The sequence below is a fragment of the Lycorma delicatula genome, chromosome 13, assembly GCF_047948215.1.
Source record: "Lycorma delicatula isolate Av1 chromosome 13, ASM4794821v1, whole genome shotgun sequence".
Classification (NCBI taxonomy): domain Eukaryota; kingdom Metazoa; phylum Arthropoda; class Insecta; order Hemiptera; family Fulgoridae; genus Lycorma; species Lycorma delicatula.
Window position 1 is genome coordinate 51,500,382 of NC_134467.1, and position 12,706 is coordinate 51,513,087.

The following is a 12,706-nucleotide window of genomic DNA, read 5'->3' on the forward strand; positions in this document are numbered from 1 at the left end:
TTTGAATCTGAGGTTGGTTTTGAATTTTTTATTTATAAGTGCCTGCAATTATTTGTCAACCTGTCTGTTTAATATTTTGAAATTTTTTTATATCGACAACATTTAAATATGATATGCAACCTTACTCTTTCTATTTAAAATTGTATTGTTCCAACCATGGGAGTTTGAGCAGTGGTGGATTTCTAAATATGCTAGCTAGGCTGTAGCCTATTGTGGCAAATTTTCAAAGGCAGTAATGGGCTGCCAGGAACCGAGTCAGGCCCCGGACACTTGTTGGGATATAAGGTGGTTACCGTAGATTTAAGCTCATCAAGCACTACTACTATCTCCCTCCATTCGGTCTCTACAACTGGAAATAATCATTTCATCTTCTCAATCGCCATTTCACCCAGGAAGAGGAGCTCTTATTCATGATAACGATTTAATAACCCACCTTATGCATAATGAAGAGAAAAATTATATTTGTAACTTTTGTCAGAAATCATTTAATCATAAAAACACTTTTAAAGGCGCATATTAATATTCATACAAAAGAGAAAAATTATGTTTGCAACTTTTGTCAGAAGACTTTTAATCAAAGTTCTAATTTAAAATTACATTTAAATATTCATACAAAAGAGAAAAATTGTGTTTGTAACTTCTGCTGAAATGTTTTCAGTCAACCTTTTACGTTAAAGGCGCATATATTCATACAAAAGAAAAAAATTATATTTGTAACTTTTGTCAAAAGTCATTTAATCATAACAGCAGTTTAAAGACACATTTTAATATTCATACAAAAGAAAGAAATTATGTTTGAAAATTCTGCCAAAAGGCTTTTAATCATCTTTCGAATTTAAAGAAGCATATTAATTTACACACCAAAGAAAAAATTTGTTTGTAACATTTGTCAAAAATCTTTAATGAGAGTTATACTTTAAAAAATTACTTCTTTTTGTTGTAATGATGTTGTGTTTCTAAGGCAGAGATTATGTGCGTTCTCAATATTGTACAAAATAAGTTATACTTAAGTTTACGTGAAGATATTGGTGCAACTTTTACTTTTCCTGATAGTTGTATAGTGTCAAAATTCCAGCTTGGAGCTACTAAATGCTCTTATGTCATCAATCATGATCCTGTACTGTACTTTGATGGCATTCTGCAAATACACTGGACTAATAATGACAAAATATTTTTCAAGTAAATATTAGTAACGTTTGTTTTCTGTACAAAATAAGTTGTGATCATACATATATTTTTTGTTAAATTGAAATCTGTTTATTTTAGAATTTTTATGCAAACCAAGTTATTAAATATTGTTTTCTTTTTACTTGGCAAAATAATGTAGGCTAGTTTTTGTGAAAAAGTTTAGCAATCTTATGTAGAAGCCAATTATTTCTAAACATGTCTTAAGTTAGTTTTTATTTCTTATCTATGTTACTTTTAGTTACCGTGATCATTTTTATGCAAGAAACTTGTTAAATTTTTTTTTTGTACTTCAGTGTAATTTACCGAAACAATTTATCACAAAAAATGGTGTAATTTTAAATGTATATTGTAAAAAAATCAATAAAAAATAAACTGTAAGAATGAATGTAATAATAAATAATGAAAGGTACGAGTTGGGCAGCTATAGGGATGGTAGAGGCTGCAAAAAAATAAAATGTTTATTTTTTTTCAGAGTAAACTGTGATAGCATACCATTATGAGAGTCAGGAAATTTTTATCAAGGTCAGTATAATAAGTCAGTGAAAAAAACAATCCTTAAAATTCAGTGGGAATCCTGTTTATAAACATTTTTACAATCCTTCTTCTTATTGATCCTTTTTAATTGCTTTTTATCTAATTTACTTTGGGTTTTTTTTCAGCAGAAATCTTAATTTTTAAAGCACAAAATAATATTTCAAAATTATTGCTATCAGTGTAGGTATACAATTTACAATATTAGGTACTTTTCTTTTAACATAAGGGGGGCCCACTTGCTTTTTTATTTGTGGATTTTTGCTTCTTTCTGTTACACAGTAAATACCTTGGTTTAATTGAGTTTAGGTTGGATGAGGAAATGTAACTGACGATTCAGAATACCGAACTTTGTGTATCGTATTACCATTGCGTTAACCTTGTCTAATTACATAAACCCGCGATCGATGTGATTTTTAGTTTTTGATAATTGATTATGTATTTTTTAGCGCTGAATAGAAAATAACCTTCATTTTTGTTTCATCATGTCAGGATTGCAAATTTCAATATTATCAAAAAGATTAAAAATTACAAAAATGTGATACAATAAAGTAGACATTTTTTTTTTTAATAATAAATTAATGTAATATATATAATATTGTATTTTATGTGCTTGTTTGGCTTATATGCATTCTTAGAGCTAAACAGTTGAGTGGTCTGAAGAGGGGGGCAGGTGGGGTCATTGACCCCTAAATTTCTAATGAAAATTGCCATAAAATAAGCCTAATTTCTATTATAGTGGTTAATTTTTATGAGGTATGTAGTGCCTTAGGAAACCACTCCCCCTCTTCACCTACCTTTCATGATGAAGTATGTAACTTTTATTCCAAGTGTCGAAGTTTCTTTGGACGGCTTATACTCTGCTTTGCGCTTTTCCTTCTATGTTCTCTATAGGGTTCATCTTGGTGTAACAGCCAGGCAGTAGTCTGCCATCATTATAGTAATCCATTTTCCTTGATATGTCCTTTCCATTTCTTTCATGTCCTGCTGAAATTTCTCACCCGTCTCTTCACGTCTCGTCACAAACGGCACCCAGATTTTCAGGAAAATAGTTCACATGTGAATTTAGGAAGTGAACCTTCAAGCACACAGAACAGCCTAAATTTTTGTACTTCTGCAGCATGCTCGAGCGGTTGATTTGAAGTTCAGATTCTTCTTATTGGCCAGAAACTTGGTTAGTACTTCATTAAATTCACCCCCAAACTTCTTTTACTGCAACTTCATTTGTTTATCAAAATTACCTTGTTTGAGAAGTTTTCTAATGTCAGGACCAGCAAAGACATGCTGTTTATTTAGCATTTTATAAGACGGGAAATTTGTCGCAGATCTATTTACAACATTTACCTTCTTTTGGTAAGGCTTTGACCAAGCCTAACTTGATACGCAGAGTTGGAAGAACTTTATTCTGAACCGGTCTACGTACATCGGTGCAGAAGACTAATTCCTCCTTCTGAAAAATGTGTAAGAAAATCCTTTTCTCTATACCTGAACCAGGAAAGTAAGGTGCCAGCTGCTAGTAGGTTCTTCACTTTAATCTTCAAACCAAGCAATTCTGAATTTTCTTTGATCAGATGTAATTCTCGAACCAAATCATTTAGTTCAGACTGTGAATAAAACTCTGGTGCATAACTATCTCCAGGTTCATACACCTTGACATTATCTTCATTTAAATCGCTTGTGGAACCATCTGTTTCAGTTAAATTTTCTGATGGAATTGGCACTGGTATGTCTGGACCATGTGGAACCAGACATAAAGCGTATGGCATATTTGGATAAACGATTCTTTTTTATTCTTTAAATTGAAACCATGGATACCAGTTCAAACAAAAGTAACAATCGTCGGTGTAATTTTGTGACTCCATTAAAACTCCAAGTCTGTACGCTTCTTGTTCCCTTTGACCATCATCTAAGTCCTTCAACACATGTGCAGCAAACTTATTGGGATGCCCAAGTTTTGCCTTGATCTCCTATTTTCACCTGAAATATGACAGGTACACTTGTCAATCGAAACTTGTTATTTTTTTTTTTTGCCTTTTCACCATTAACTCATCACAAATGTAACGAAAAGAATCTTCAGCCTCTTGAAGCCATTTAGAAAACGGAAAGTTTGCTTATGGTCTGGAAACATATTTTCCACTGACAAAAACAGCAGTGGCGGATAGCTGCCAATAAAGTATTACATCTTGTTAAGTGTTATCGCAACCTGTTGACCAAGCTCTTCTTCCACTGTCTTGTCATCTTCAACCCAACCCCCCCCCCCCAACCATTCTCTTCAGACCACTAATCTGTTTAGCTATATGAATGCATAGTAAAGGCCAAAAAAATGAATATGTTTTTTTTTATTTTTTAATAAAAAAATAATGTTTTATGTCTATTTTATAGTATCACATTTTCAACTTTTTACAAATTTTGAAATTTGCAATTTGTGAAAAATTCTGACATGATAGAAAAAATGAAGATTATTTTTGGATTCAGTGTTAAAAAAATACTTAGGAATTAATTGTCTGTCAGTAGTTAAAAAACATTCCTCTACATCCCAAATTTTGCAGGTCTGTTATATATACAAATTTGATACAATTTATTTATAAAAAAAGCAATAATTAAACTAAACACAATAATAAAATTTGAAAAACCAGAAACTAGTGAAAATCAAATGGCCTCTGTTAATACAGAAATACTTAATACTTTTTCAGGACAATGTTAAGTTTTTAACAGCTTTTCTTTTACGATTGATGTTTCTGTTTTGTTTTTTTTATTACATTGTTGTCTGACAGGGCCGTGCATGTTTGTAAGTAAGATTTCTTCTTGTGATTTTATTTTTAAGATTTTTATAATCTGTACAATCTAATGTATTACTTTAATGCAATCTAACCAAAATAATAAATGAAAAAAGCAGTTTGATTTTTTTAAAACGGGTTGGTTGTAGATTTCTGTCATATTATGTATATGGATAAGTAGATATGAGTTATAAGCTGAAATACTTGGTTACTATTTACTTTATAATTAAAAATAATACAATATAAAAATTGTTGTTTTAGGTCTCTCTGATTATATGTTTGCGGATAGGTACATTAATGTTATTTTGTGATAGAATAATAGTGGAATTAAAATTGCTGGAAAATGATTAATGTTCAGTAATGACACCAATTTATATAATATCAATGAAATATTAGCAGTTTATAATTTGTACAGTCAAATACTTCAAAAGAATAAATAAAAAGTTGGGGATAGATTATTTTCTTTTTAAAAATGGATGTTTAGACATAACTTCCCTTCAGCCAAAATTGTTGTCAAAGATCTCTCTCATATTATATACATAAACAGATAAGAGTTCAGTAATACACAGAAATACATTTCGTTGCTATTTATTTTATAAAGTACTAGCTGGCCGTCTAGCCAGAAGCTGGACCCTCTGGACTCAGGTCAGCCCAGGCGAATCCAGAGCCAACTCTGGGTCAATTCTTTTAGTTGGTTCTCAAGTGATGCAATAACAAACAAACAAACTTTATATATATATATACACATTTTCGAATAATCATGTCAATTTGTTAGATTGACAGTGTACCCTGATGCATGTAAAAAGTTAGCCTTCAACATACTAACAAAGTCCATGTTTGAATTTTGAAAATCTGATGACTTTCCAGAGATATTAGAGAAGCACACCATTTCACTTACCAAAACAGCACGCCGTTTGTTACCAGTTAATGGTGATGATTCATCATCATCATAACTTATTCCAACCTGTTCTGCAATTTCAGATACTCTCAACCTGATCGTCTTCAAGAATGCCTCAAATCGCACGAGTGTTTTTGTCTGTAATGCTGGTCCGAGGACGGTGATCGTGTTCTTGATTTTCCACTTGTTTTCGTTCTTCTTTGAACTCTTTATGCCAGGCAAACGCAAGAGTCCTTGACAATTTTTGGTCCCTGAACTGTGCAGTCAATATATGAAAAATTTCCAACGCTTAAACTTCATGAGCAAGAAATTTTATAATTATACATTGCACGGTGGAAGGGTGCACCTATTGCTGCTACATTGTGAGCGTTACTGACGAATTGGTTGGAAGTGTGGAATGGCTGGCTCTCCCCACTCATAATGACTCCACCCAAGCATACTAGAAGCACAGGCTCAGTCCTACCAACCGTAGATCCTCTGGAACAAAAATCCCGTTTATATTTGATTTACCCTCGCATTTTATTTAACGTAAATTTAATTCTATTATGTTTGTAATATTATTCCTTTGATCGATTCGAATAATTCAGTTCAGTTCCAGATCATAAAGTGATAGAGACTGGTAGTTCACAATTCATTAATTCAGTTCATTGAAGTTTGTGCTTCAACCGGCAAATCTCCACTTTTACATATATATTAGAGATTTTTCAGAAAATATATTAGAGAGCGCAATAAAAGAAAACAAATAACACAAAGAAATAATAAAACGAACATCAACTCAACTCAGGAACAATGAAAACAAATGCACGGTATCAGCTGTTACGAAGGATAGAATAGAGAATCAATATGCTACTAGTGCTTCAGTGTTAAATTAGAATAAATATGGAACTAGACTCGCACATTGCAGTAACTCATCAAGAATAAAGCAGATCAGTTCATAATAACAAATTACTAGCAAAAAAGTGGATGATGAGTTATTTCTTCAAGGGCAATTTTTATTAAGGTAGTTAATGACAAGTTATCTCTTCAAAAACTGGTAAGGGGTTAATGATTATTAATCATGAAAATAATGTTTTTATTGATTTGGGTGACTTAATACCGAAAGCAAATTTGACACGATATCTGAAGAGAGTGTAGAAAAATTTGGGTCTGATTAGGTTCCCCCCCGCTTAACACGACATTAGTCAGGTGTAGAGAACTTTTCTTGTATTTGACATTAAAAAAAAATGATTTATTTTGTCCCAGATATGTTTAGTTCTTGCAAGATATAATTGCGAATAAGATATTAGACAAATGAAACATCACTGGTAAACAAAAATTGGGCTATGTAAAAATAGTTTGATAGAAGTTACATGTAATCAATATTTACTTATTGTTTGCATATTACAAAGATAAAAAATTTGCTTTGCTTTATATTTAAAAAAATTAACATAATTTCTTATAAATTGTTTTAATTCAGTCACTGTCTTTGTTGACACATTCAACGCAGACAAAGACTGCCCTAGATACTGGCTCCTTATAAATAGGGGCTCTGCACTTGTTAGTGTACCTGTTCTTTCTTTTAGGGCAGTACTTGCACTTTGGAGGCTTTTGATCGTTAGGTTCAGCAGGCTAATTTTAAACATTGTAGGCAAGGTCTACAATGTAATTTTTTGTTTTGCGGGAATAGTCAGTGTTTTGATTTGTACTCTTTTCAGCAGTTGATTTTTCACTAACTCTTTTCCAAGATCCATCAAAATCATTTTTTCTTCTTATATTCACATGTATGTTTTGAAAATAATCAGAGCATTGATAGCACTGACATTTAGCATACCATTAAAAATAGTAAACGGCCATTTCAACCGACAACCGAATGATTCATGATACACAATATTCAGTTTTTAGACGATCGGTGATCCACCTTTAGTAACATTACAATAAGTTATAATTTCGGGTTTCAGAGCATGTCCACTACTTTCATACCATGGAGAATAGGAAGTACAAGAACAAGTTTCTTTTCTTTCTTATCCAGAATGCAAGAAACTATGGAACAATAATTTGGGGGATTTGATAAAGCAAATATAGATGAACATCTGGGATTTTTTGAAACGTTGAGAAGCTCTCCTGGAATTTCCCGTTTATCTTTGCAGAGAATCCAAATTATCGTAAATCCGTGATTGGCGTAGAGATCGTTTACTAAAGGTGTAGAGGTGAAAAAATTATCCATAGTCGCATTTCTTCCTGTACCATCTATTTCACTGACACAGAGTTTGACTACATTTGATACGGATAAAGGGGGGCTGTCTTTAAGTTGTTGACCTGTATATCTCTGTATGTATTTGTCTAGATGGTTCTTCAGTCTACGGTAGCATAGATTTTATTCTGTATCGACACAGTTTACTCTTCATATACACTAAATTTACAGCGTCCTCTGAAGACCTGCATCATCACGTCAACCGTGACACTTTTTCCTACACTGTATCTTTCACTACATGTTTTTACAAATCCATCAAAAATATTACGAATAGGGGCTAAATTATCAATCTTTTTTCATTCAACGTGTATAGAGTAATCATTAAATCTCAGTGCTTGCGGTAGCAAACGAAATCTTTACTGGAACATAGTGGCAGTAAATATTTCAGTTGCTGTTACATCTACAGCTCAAAGATCATTTAATTCAATGCGATTCTTTTTTTAACTCCAATGATATACATTAACCCTAAAGATACAGCTAATTCTGTTTCATTAGTTAAATAATAGTCCTGTACCCCTCTTGAATATTTTATATTCATTTTAGTCCAATTTCTGGTTTGTAAAATTTATGATTTCATGCATCATTGAATCCAGACAAAAGTGTTTCCAGCACTCCATAGTTATTTTGTTGTCTTTTGCTACTACTCTTGCTAGTTTAGTAATGTTTTAAGAATGAGCATCAACTAACTGCCACGACTACAGCTCTTATAATTTTGGAGAAATTCCTAGGACGGTTTCATCCTTTTCCCAGTAGAGCAGAAATGGCGTATAAAAAGGTGAGGTTTTTTCTCACAACCTGACTAATGGCTGGTTAACCAAATGACATTTTTGATTATTAAAATTATGCAATATAATCACAAAAAAAAATTGTAAATTCATTGACCTCTTTGCTGAACAGCTACCTCATGTGACATTTTTAAAAACAGCCACAGCTTAAGAAAGATGAAGTCTGAAAAATTGTTTATAACCTCTTCTTTTTTTTTAAATTTGCATTTCATTTACATTAATACAATTAGATTTTTGATCATGAAATTAAAAAAAATGATTTTTTAAGTATGGATTTCATTAAGCCCTGTTGATTTTTGGGCTTAAAATTGTATTTATCAAAGTAATTATTTATTTTGATAAGTTACCCAATTTGATAAAGTATTTATTATTCAACAAAGGTAAAAAATGAAAGTTTTCCAAAAAAAATATAATCAAGTCATCTATAAGCTGGTAATATAAGTTGGTCTGAGATATATTCAAGTAAACAAAAATCAAATCCACTAAAAGAGAAATTAAATTTATTAAACTAACAAAGAGAAGTCAAAGTATTAATTAAGGAGCTCTGTAATATTATTAAAGGTTTTCAATGATGTGAAAATGAGACTTTAAATAAAGACTTGGAAAAAATCACAAGTTATTACAGCATTAAAAATAGTGCTACACTGGTTGCAATAAAAGAATGAGTTCTTTGTAATTTAATGATAGTAAAAAAAATTTATATTTTCTATTTAAAAAAAAGACAAGCCGCAGCCTGCCCCGATCCAGTCTCCTTAGGTTACAAACCTTTGATCACTAACCTGGCCTTGGGCCAGACAGTCCAACTACTTTTACACCTAAGCAGACCCCCCCGTCACCAAGGTGACGTCGATGTAACTTTCCCCCAGTTCAGAAGAGAAAGGTGGCGGTTCTGCCTTGTTAAGCTTGTAGAGGTTCCTGGCATCAATGAACTGTGCGACACTGGGGCCAGCGAGTGGTGAACCCCAGGCGGAAGACTGCGTTAGCAACCAGCATTCTTGATGCCCGGGAGATCGTTCAGAATCTTCGCCAAGCCATCGGCGTACTCCTTGTGACTCGCACAACGGTGAACTACTCGTCAGAAAACTGAGGCGAACTCTTCGTCCCGGCGAAATATACCATATTTCGCTCGTTAATATTAGTACAAAGATTAGTTTCTCCGCGCCAAGCTTATTTTTTTGTTTAATTACAATAATTGAGTAATTATTCAAAAATACAAAGTATCTTAAAAAGAAATGACCACAAATAGTACGAAATGTGCACGAGTTGAAAAAGTAATAGGAAAAATAAAATATATACATAAATACGTACAGCCAATGGTAGATGTATCTTTTGCCAGCATATGCGTATACTGTTTTTAAAAATGTAATTAATCGGTCTACTTATTATAAAACTACGCCAATAATATTTTTGTTTTGCTTTATTTTATTAAACGTGTTGAAGGTTCATCTAATAGATAAATGCGATTGTTTGTGAATCTGTCTGTTTGCAACAGCATTATACGAGAACCAACCGACCGATCACTTTAGTTATAACTCTAGCCTCACACACAGCCCCAACGGGAATCCCATTATTGTTAAAAAATATAACATTGAAATATCAATTACTTAAAAAAGAACTGAAAAGGTACATGCTGACTAATTTTAAAAGAGTCGGTGTGACACACTTAATCTAAAGGCTTGGCAGATATCAATGAAACCGGTAGAGCAAACGTTTTTTTGTCTAAAGCTATCTGAATATTAGCAAAGTCTCTATAAATCTGTTCGATGATACTATGATCTGTTTGAAAGCCAAAACGGTAGTCGGATAGTTTGTTTTGTTGTAAAAAGGTTCTTCTATATCTGAAAAAGACAGGATCGGTATTCAAGATCGACATTAGGCCAATTCATTAAACATAGTTATTTTTTATAAATCATCAATAAAATAAATATCTTTCTCCAATCTTATCTGTTTTAACGTAATTTAGGATAAAAAGTAAATAAAATTGATTAAATTTTCCTAGCTTCTTTAAATTCAAATTTCCATTATCAGAAGAATACGAGATCGACTTTGGATGAATTCATTAAACATAATTGTTTATATATCATCAATAAAACTAAATATTTCTCTTTCAATCTTACTTTTTTAACGTAATTAAATTTAACTTCATTTTTTCACATAGGGGGTAAACGTATCCTGCAAATTTTAAAGTAATCGGTCGGTTGGTTCTTGCATGATGTGATAATAAACAAACATACAAACTTTTATATATATATAAATTTCCGAATAACCGTGATCTGTTAGATCGAGAGTGTACCGGATGCATGCAAAAGCTAGCCTTCAACTTTCTAAAAAATACTCTGTTTGAATTTTGAAAATCGGATGACTGTAGAGCACCCATTGTACCTTCCAAAAAAGCGGCACAGTGGCATCCCGTTTTATCAGTTGATGGTGATGATTGGTCTAGCTTCCTGTGAGGAGCTTGCGCACCTCACCACTCTAGCCTCACACACAGCCCCAACGGGAATCCCATTATTGTTAAAAAAATTTATTTAATGTGGAGTTAATTCTATTATTTTTTTATATTATTCATTTGATTGATTCGAATCATTCAGTTCAAACCCAGTCCACACTGTGATACCCACCGGGTTGGTCTAGTGGTTAACGCGTCTTCCCAAATCAGCTGATTTGGAAGTCGAGAGTTACAGCGTTCAAGTCCTAGTAAAGCCAGTTATTTTTACACGGATTTGAATATTAGATCGTGGATACCGGTGTTCTTTGGTGGTTGGGTTTCAATTTTCCACACATCTCAGGAATGGTCGAACTGAGAACGTACAAGACTACACTTCATTTACACTCATACATATCATCCTCTGAAGAATTATCTAAATGGTAGTTACCGGAGGCTAAACAGGAAAAAAGATTCCACACAGTGATAGACACTCGCAGTTCACAGTTAATTAATTCAGTTCATTAAAGTGCGTGCTTCGCTCAGCAAATCTCCACTACTATACATATAATTTTTTTTCGAGATGAAATACATCTAAAAACCTTCTCGGTTATGCCAAGAAACATGGATAAACAAATTTGGTCGTAACTGATTGAGTAGTTACTTTGAGTAGTATCCCGAACAAAAAAAAAAACCTCTTCATCTTTTTTATAATAGTATAGATAGAGTACAGTATCTTGCATCTCTTACAGTATTTTAAATGCAATTAAAAAAACTTTTGAAGAACTAATATTACTCTATCGATGCATTTTTAAATAATACAAATAAAAAAAACTTAAAGTTCTGCATCCTTCACAGTGTGTATATAAATGTCCTCAATTACTTTTTGTTAATGCCTTCTGATTTGAAGCTCATGACTTTTTCTTTTTCTTTCTAGCCTCCGGAACCACCATTAATTATTACATCAGAGAATGAATGAGGATGATATATATGAATGTTAAGTGATGTGTAGTCTTGTACAGTCTCAGGTCGACCGTTCCTGAGGTGTGTGGTTAACTCAAAACCCGACCACCAAAGAACACCAGTATCCACAATCTAGTATTCAAATCTGTATAACAGTAACTCTCTTTACTAGGATTTGAACCTTAGAACTCTTGACTTCAAAATTAGCTGATTTGCGATGACGAGTTTGAAAAAGAAGTTGTTACTAGTAACTTCTTTTTTGAACTTTTTTTCAATGTCACTACTAGTGACTTCTTTTGATTTGTGATGACGAGTTCACCGCTAGACCAACCGTTGGTCTAGCGGTGAACTCGTCATGACTTGAAAGCTCATGACTGCTACACCATACGTCCAACAATGGACATGTTTCAAAGCAGCAGCTTACTGAGCAGTTCGTAAACTCCAACAATTAATTTGCTGCATTATATTAAAATTTCTTACCATTCATAACAACGGTTTAAAGAAACCGTCTGCAAAATTTTTCATTCTTTGTCTTGCACAACAAATAAGAGACAAAAGAGATCACATTGGCGGCTGCTGCAACTGCACCAGTTGTATAATTTTCATTGCGAGGACTACTGTATTTGATAGAGACTTTGCATTGCCATCAACGTTTAACACGCGGTGAGACAAAGCATAAAATGGCAAACATTGAAGTTAATGTTTGAAACAAATTTGAGATCAATGTTACATTTGTACATTTCTTATTATAACCCGAATGTATTCTGAAAATTTAAGTAAATTTTTATTTTATTAAACTTATTTAACTGTTACGTGAATGAAAAATTATTTATTAAGTCTGTTGTGCAATATCATATGTGTGTGTGTGTGTGTGTGTATATATATATATGTATTTTTTTTTTCATCATT

At 32.6% G+C, this 12,706-nt stretch overlaps 1 protein-coding gene across 1 annotated transcript in view; it reads left to right on the forward strand.

Moving 5' to 3' along the window:
• LOC142334081 (uncharacterized) overlaps nucleotides 1-12,706 on the forward strand; it is a 211,038-nt gene that overhangs the window by 20,167 nt on the left and 178,165 nt on the right. The window lies entirely within an intron of this gene.